Raw genomic sequence first — 7789 nt, 5'->3', positions numbered from 1 at the left:
TGAAATGAAATATGCATTCTCACTTTCTTCTTGTTGGAAGGATATATTAAAACATAATGTCCCTGCAGCTCTTTTATACGTGGACACACTTGTGGAAGGAGCCTGTGAGTTTCAGAGTTTCAAGCCTCTGGAGAAACGTCTGCAAATGAAAGAAGCTGCCTGTTATCTGAGAAGTGCTGATGATACAGGAAGAGGACGCGCCGTCGATGTCCATGTTGTGCTTCTGACTGGAGTACGTCACAGCCCCCCCCCCCCTTTTTTAATACCTCTACACTAACAGATCAATATTCATCCCATTCCCATCCAGTGAAGCTCTACACTGTTTAATTTCGCCTCCACTTTCTATTACCTGCTCATGAGGAGACTGTGTTTCCATTACAGAGTTAATTGCCGTCCTGGGAGAAACTGTAGACTCCGGTTTCTGCCTTTATAAAACACTTTGATGCGATGTAAATGGCAGAGGGATGGCACTGACCGCCAGTAAGCAGATGTTAGGCTTTGCTGAACCACAATCTGTTTACCTCACCGGCTCGCCTGGGCCGGAGAGGACTCGCTCCCTCTCCATGTTTGGCTGCACATTGGTATTCTGAGCAGAGGCACAGTATAAACACCAGAGATCACTCACGGGCCGGGGGGGGGGGGTTACGCAGAGATCGGGGCAGCGGCAGAGCTGTATTCTTAACGTCTCTACAGAGGGAGGAGTTTGTCCCGGGTGGTCGTCTTTGCCCAATCCATTCAGCTCGGGCCGTTCATGTGATCAAAGGCCGCTGCAGGGTCTGGCATGGCACAGTGCAACGCTGCCCTCCGAGCCAAAAACAACAGGGAGAAATCCATCTGATGTGCTGCAGAGTCAGTACCACAAGATCCCGCTTAATACAGTCCAACAAGACTGTGTGTCTTACTGACTCGTCCACTGTGTTGTCTCTAGTTTGCCTGACAGGGGTTTATATAAAAGGATATTTTCAGTCAGGAAAAGCAATGGATTAATCACATTTACTGGTTTTGAGATTCCTCCGAACTCATATAACACATCTCCAGATCAGGGCAGAGGATCTGGAGATCATGGCAGCCTCTCCTGAGCGTGACCTGCGGGTCAGGAGGTCAGCCCTCTCCCCTCGGTGTCTCCTTACACTCTCCACACATACCAAAGAAAACTACGACCTCTATCACAACAAACACCTCCGCACTTTAACGCTACACGCAGACTGGGAAGAGCACATCATCATTTTCAAGACAAATAAATGTGAACTTTTTTTACACTAGATACAGAATGAGTAAAGTATTATGAGTGGAATTGGAACTATTTGAATTCAGATTCATGCTTTAGAAATGTAGCTCACATTCCTGTATCACCAGCATCTTTGAGTAGTAAAGAGTGCAGGTCAGAGTCCTGGTTCACTACAACATGTGTTATGAATAAATTATTATCACTCGCCAAAGTGTGAACATTGTGAATTATTTCTTCTTCTTCTGGGATCTCTCAAGCAAAACAGTAACAAAAGACAGCGTCGTGAAGCAGCGTGGGATCATGGGAGTTGTTGTCTTCACCACCATCGCTGTCAGCTTCTCCCGGTTTGGATTCCTGAATTTTCCACGGGTCTCCTCCTCTCCGTAACCAACTGACCTGCAGACAGTACAAAATCTGCATGTAATTAACGCCATGGGCCTCAGTAACAGTGGACATCTTGACGTGGTGAATCACATTTCAGTTGAATGTGCAGATTCCAGGGCCCAGGACGGGGCACGCCACCTCCACCTGTGCTTTTCTATGATGAAGCAAAATATCTTCCATGACAAATAAAATGATAGATTATGTCTAGACCTTCAGGACTAGAGTATATTAATACCAGGAGTAGAGAATAATCAGATATTAAAGGTTTCTTTTCTGTTTGTGCTAAATATTGCAACATAACGATTTGGAAGAAATGTAAAATGTCTCGTAAACATCCAGAGAATTAAACATTTAGATAAATATCTTGTTTAGCTTCCTATCTAATGTTCCCCAAATTATTTAAAGAAAATGTAAACTGCCACCCGTGGTTCCTAAGTGCGGCTCTCCTGCGGGATCCTGTCCCGACTCTCCAGTTTGTGAGCTGCCTCTTCAGGAGGAAGTTGTATCTCCAGCTCAGCAGTGAGTGTTGATTAGAAACAGATGGAGGGAGGAGGGGGTGTGTGAGAGAGCGATTTAAAAAATGTCGAGCAGAGGTCCGGCTCGGTGGGAAAATGGAATGATTCAATCACCACTCACATAAGCTGTCTTCGCCCGAAAACTGAAACCGCACGACAGATTAGAGCGCCGCAAATCACATGTGTGAATGTTGGCAGGTATTGTGCATTTTCCTGAAGGTGGGTTTAGTCCATCATCTGCTCCGCATCAAGGCTCTTCCAAAAACAAGAACATTAGGCCAAAAAAATAAATAAGTACAGTGCATTCATAAAGTATTCAGACCCCTTCACATTTTATGTTGCAGCCAGAGACGGTGTTAAGAGTTTCTCCACTGACAGGGTCGTAGAAATTCTGTCATAATCTATTATTAGCCGCCATTTTCATTTTAATTTTTAATGCTAACGAGACAAAGTCTTTTTAATAGCATTTAATTCATATACAAAGAGCAAAGATGAACAGAGACACAAGTGTAACCCTTTAGACTCTTATCAGTGAAGTCATATGGACTATTCAGTTTTTCTCAACAGCGAATCGACTTGTTGAGTGGCACGCATCAGAAATGATCCCACACAGATCCCCTACATAGGAAAGTATATGTAAACAAATGTAACAACAACTGCACATTTTAAAATATAAGACTAGAATCACGTTCTCGTGGTTGTTTACCCCCGCAAACCAGTTACAGGAAGTATGGTCACAGTCTCTCCTTCCTGCGTTACAGCGTTCAATAATAACCAGAAGTGTTTTTGTAGAACATTATGATGTCACGGTGAAAATGAACTTTGACCTTTAGGATATAAATTGTTGTCACCTGATTTCATCCTTAAAGACATTTGAGTTAAACTGTGTCATAACTAAAGAATGAACTTGTGAGTTATGGTCAAAAGCGTGTTTTGTGAGGTCACTGGGAGTTCCCGATATATTGCATTCAGAAAAACATGAGGTCATCGCCACCTTGAACTTTGACCTTTGACCACCAAAATCTAATCCATTCATCCTCGAGTCCTGGAGAATTTTTGTGCCAGATTTTAAGAAGTTCGTCAAAAAGCGTTACCGAGATATTGCATTCACGAGAACGGGACGGACGTACGCAGGTTACGTTTTCGTGTGACGGACAACCCGAAAACTTAATGCCTCCGTCTTTGGTTGTCGTTGGTGCGGAGGCATAAAACCAAGATATGGTCCATCAGGGCAACACTCAACATACAGAGATTGGAGGGGAAGTGTTCAGCCGGCTGAGCAGTCCGCTGCTGCCTCAGTGTGAAGCGTTACATGACAGATAGCGATGTGAAACTGCTGGAAAAAGGGTCCAAGGTCAGACGGTTTCGCTTACGCCACAAAGACCTAGCGCTGCAAGCAGTCTCCCAAATACCGTCCCGAGTAACGCTGTACCAGAAGTTATATGTCTCAGAGTGACTAATAAACAGGTTGTCACGATCCAGTCATGTATGGCAGAGATATCAATCCACACCTAAGAGGACAACAATGGCCTGCAGGCATCTCTATATGTTACAGAACCAGAGGGTTTAGAGTTTGAAAATGAAAAATATTGCCATTCCTCATCTTTCTCTTGTGCGGACAGGTATATAATTATAAACCATAATGTCACACTCCCCCCCGCTGTCCCCTGCAAGTCTCCTTTTATACGTGGACAACAGCTTGTGGGAAGGAGCCGTGCTAGGAGTTTCAGAGTTTGCAAAGCCTCTGGAGAAACGTCTGCAAATGAAAGAAGCTGCCTGTTTATCTGAGAAGTGCGTATGATACAGAAGAGGACAGCGCGCTGTCGATGTCCATGGTTGTGCCTTCTACTGGAAGCACGTCACACCCCCCCCCCCCCCCCCCCCCCCCTTTTTTTAATACCATCTACACTAACAGTCAATATTCAGTTTCCATTCTCATCCAGCTGAAGCTCTAAGACTGTTTAATTTCGCCTCCACGTTTTCTATTATCCTGACTCATGAGGAGACTGTGTCTTCATTACAAGTTAATTGCCGATCCATGGGGGAGAAACTGTAGACTCCGGTTTTTGCCGTTATAAAAAACTTTGATGAGGATGTAAATGGCAGAGGGATGGCACTGACCGCCAGTAAGCAGATGTTAAGGCTTTGCTGAACCTACAATCTGTGTTACTCCACCGGCTCGCCTGGGCCGGAGAGGACTCGCTCCCGTCATCCATTGTTTGGCTGCGACATTGGGTATTTCTGAGCAGAGGCACAGTATTAAACGACCAAGAAGATCACTCACGGCCGGGGGGGGGGGGTTTACGCAGAGATCGGGGCAAGCGGCAAGACTGTATTCTTAACGTCTCTACACGAAGGGAAAGGAGTTTGTCCCGGTGGTCGTCTTTGCCCTCTAATCCATTCACTTCGGGCCGTTCATGTGCAAGTCAAAGGCCGCTGCAACGGGTCGTGGCATGGCACAGGCTGCAACCGCTGCCCGCTCCGGAGCCACAAAACAACAGGGAGATAATCCATTGTAGTGTGCTGCAGGAGTCAGTACCGCACAAGAATCCGCTTACTCAGGTCCACACAAGAACTTTGTGTCTTACTGACCCTGCGTCACTGTGTTGTCTCCTCTAGTGTTGCCCTGACAGGTGGTTTATATAAAAGGATATAAAAGATGTGCAGGCTACATCGACTGTACAAGAAAGTCTGTCAGCTAATCAACTGATCAATACATCAGGATATATTCTTTTGTCATCATGCACTGAATCGTCACACAATCTGGCAAGAGAGATGCTGCTTTAATGTGAAACGTGGTTTTTGTTTTTCATGGTTGATGATACCAACAAGATATTGTTGAACTCTGTAAAACCCCAGATCACGTTCACTGATGGTTAAAGGGCCTGTTTGTAAGTTTTCTCTGGTGGCGGTGATTGACAAGAGCTTCGGCCATCGTTATCTGACATCGGACGCCACAGTGAGTCGCTATCGGAAAGTGACAAGAAGGGCCGCGGCTAGCCGGTTAGCGCGCTAACTTCAGTAGAAGGGAAGATGTGCTAGAGACAAGAGTTGACGATCATGAAAAAGTACAGACAGCTCCTCTACAGTGACAGTTAATAAAATCCTGAATCCTGAACATAAACTCTTCCCTCCTGTGTGAAAGACGCCCCGCACGCCCGTCTACCACCGCAACCTCCACATCCTTACTCTCTACGACCGACTCAGTAATGACGGCACTGGATGTAAATCTGGTGGAGGTGTGGAAATCGTGCGTTCAGAATGGCGAGGGCGAACATGTTTCCTCTTCTGTCAGAAAATGCAACAAAAAAAAAAGAGCGACACTCGTATCATGTTCACAGTGCGGCCAAACAAACGGCGGCCTGAGAGGATTAATCAGGTTTAAATAAAGCAGAGCGATGAGACAGTGTCACCTCACCATGGTGCACGCAGCTCACATAACGTCTTCTGCATTAGGTGAACTCTGTGCATGCATAGCGTCCAGGATGCATCATTTCCTGTGATTCTTTTGTGCATGGAGGACGCAATTTGAAGGCTGAATTACATGAAACAATTAAGGTACTGTATGGAGAGGCAATTACAGTGTGCAAAATAAATCTTGTCGTGAAACATTTGGCCGTAAATAGCAGCAAAAATGGGTTGATCCGTTACAGATTATAACGGATAAACTCAGAATTAGAGAAGACGTCACAATTAAAAAATGTTTGACATGGAAGTTGATAGTTTGGCCTCTGAACATCCACTGGAGCTACACCAAGCCCAGGGAACGCTGGCCTGTGTGCCAGCACTACCCTTACTGTTTATTGTGATCCCTCTCTGCCTGGTGTTGCTCAACATTTGGCAACTGGTTCCCATTAGGGAACTGTCAGGGAGGGGCATGACAGTAACTCAGAGCCCGTCTGAGCTTTAGCCTTGGGGCACCTCTGATGACACAAACACACACACATGAGTGAACACAAAGCAGGACCACTGTGAAGTCCAGACACAGAGTCAAGTGACCAGACATCCAAAAACCTATCACTGCTCAAACTGTCTCATCCTTCACAGTTTTCACCTTGACATCAGGGTACATGTTCATCAGCCTCGTTAGAAACAGCACATGTAGAGTAAACACAGCTGTGATGGCATGCTCAGTGCACCGGCCAAAAAGAGATAAAAAAACACAAAACAAATCTGTCTTACTTCCAGCACCAACTGTTGCTGTTCCCCAAGCCTGGCGGCAGAAGCTGGACAGGCGATCCCTGAGAGGATGCAGAGAAGGCAGAGGCTGGACAGAGATTTAGCAGCCATATTTGTGTGTTTGCCCAGTGGAGCAGTGATCCCCCCTTTTCTGTCTCTGTGTCTCTCAGTGTCTCCTGGCCGTAGGAAAGTCTCCGGGCAGCTCCTCTTGCTCGGCTGAACCCGTTTGGCTTTCGCCGTTTTCTGCTACTCCGACCTCCAGATGCGGCGCGGCGCCTGGTCCCAGCCTGAGCTCAGTCCTGTAAAACAAACTTGTGTGGACTTCCTCCTTTTCTCTCCCTCCCTCCCTGCCCTGATTCCTCTCCCCTAGCGAACTTGCCTCTCCCCTGAGCCTGTGCCTAAATCACTAACAGATGGGAAGGCTGGAAACTGAGGGAGAGAGTGAGAGAGAGGGGGGGGAGAAAAGAGAGAAAGAATGACAGAGAGTCCAATGAGCAACAGAGGGCTTCTGTCTCCTGAGCAGAAGGCAGGCTCCAGGCGGACAGTGCACACATCCACCCCCCCACCACCCCCCCACCCCTGACGAGCAGAGTCAGATTGAGTGTTAGCTCCTCGTCTCCATTTGCAGGTCTGTGGCACCCTTTCACCTTGGGCTCAACAGGCAGCACCCCTCCCTCCCTCCCTCCGCTCTCCCCCTTCCCTTCCCCTCTGTTTGGCCGGGGTGGGCAGAGGGGTTTAAAGCTTCAACACTCACTCGGTGCTCCGCAGGCAGAAGAGAAACAGCTGCTCTCATATCCCGGCCTCGGACGTGAGCTTTCAGTTTGTCTTCCGAGGTTAGACCAATCAAAAGCTGCTAAATTTACGACCATTATTGTGAGGCTCTTAAAAGGAAGAGCCTGACTGTCACACTTCCAGCACAAAGACAGGGATTGTCAGGGTCTAAAAACAGAAGTTCCCGAGGATGTGAACTGCTGGAAAAAGGGTCCAGGTCAGACGGTTTCTACGCCACAAAGACCACGCTGCAAGCAGCTCCAAATACGTCCCGAGTAACGCTGTACCAGAAGTTATATGTCTCAAGTGACTAATAAACAGGTTGTCACATTCCAGTCATGTATGGCAGAGATATCATCCACACAAGAGGAACAACAAGGCCTCAGGCAGCTCTATATTTACAGAACCAGGGGTTAGAGTTGAAATGAAATATGCATTCTCACTTTCTTCTTGTTGGAAGGATATATTAAAACATAATGTCCCTGCAGCTCTTTTATACGTGGACACACTTGTGGAAGGAGCCTGTGAGTTTCAGAGTTTCAAGCCTCTGGAGAAACGTCTGCAAATGAAAGAAGCTGCCTGTTATCTGAGAAGTGCTGATGATACAGGAAGAGGACGCGCCGTCGATGTCCATGTTGTGCTTCTGACTGGAGTACGTCACAGCCCCCCCCCCCCTTTTTAATACCTCTACACTAACAGATCAATATTCATA

Source organism: Seriola dumerili, unplaced genomic scaffold (genome assembly GCF_002260705.1).
Source record: "Seriola dumerili isolate Sdu_G_001 unplaced genomic scaffold, Sdu_1.0 BDQW01000025.1, whole genome shotgun sequence".
Classification (NCBI taxonomy): Eukaryota; Metazoa; Chordata; class Actinopteri; order Carangiformes; family Carangidae; genus Seriola; species Seriola dumerili.
Note: the sequence above shows the minus strand (reverse complement) of the source record.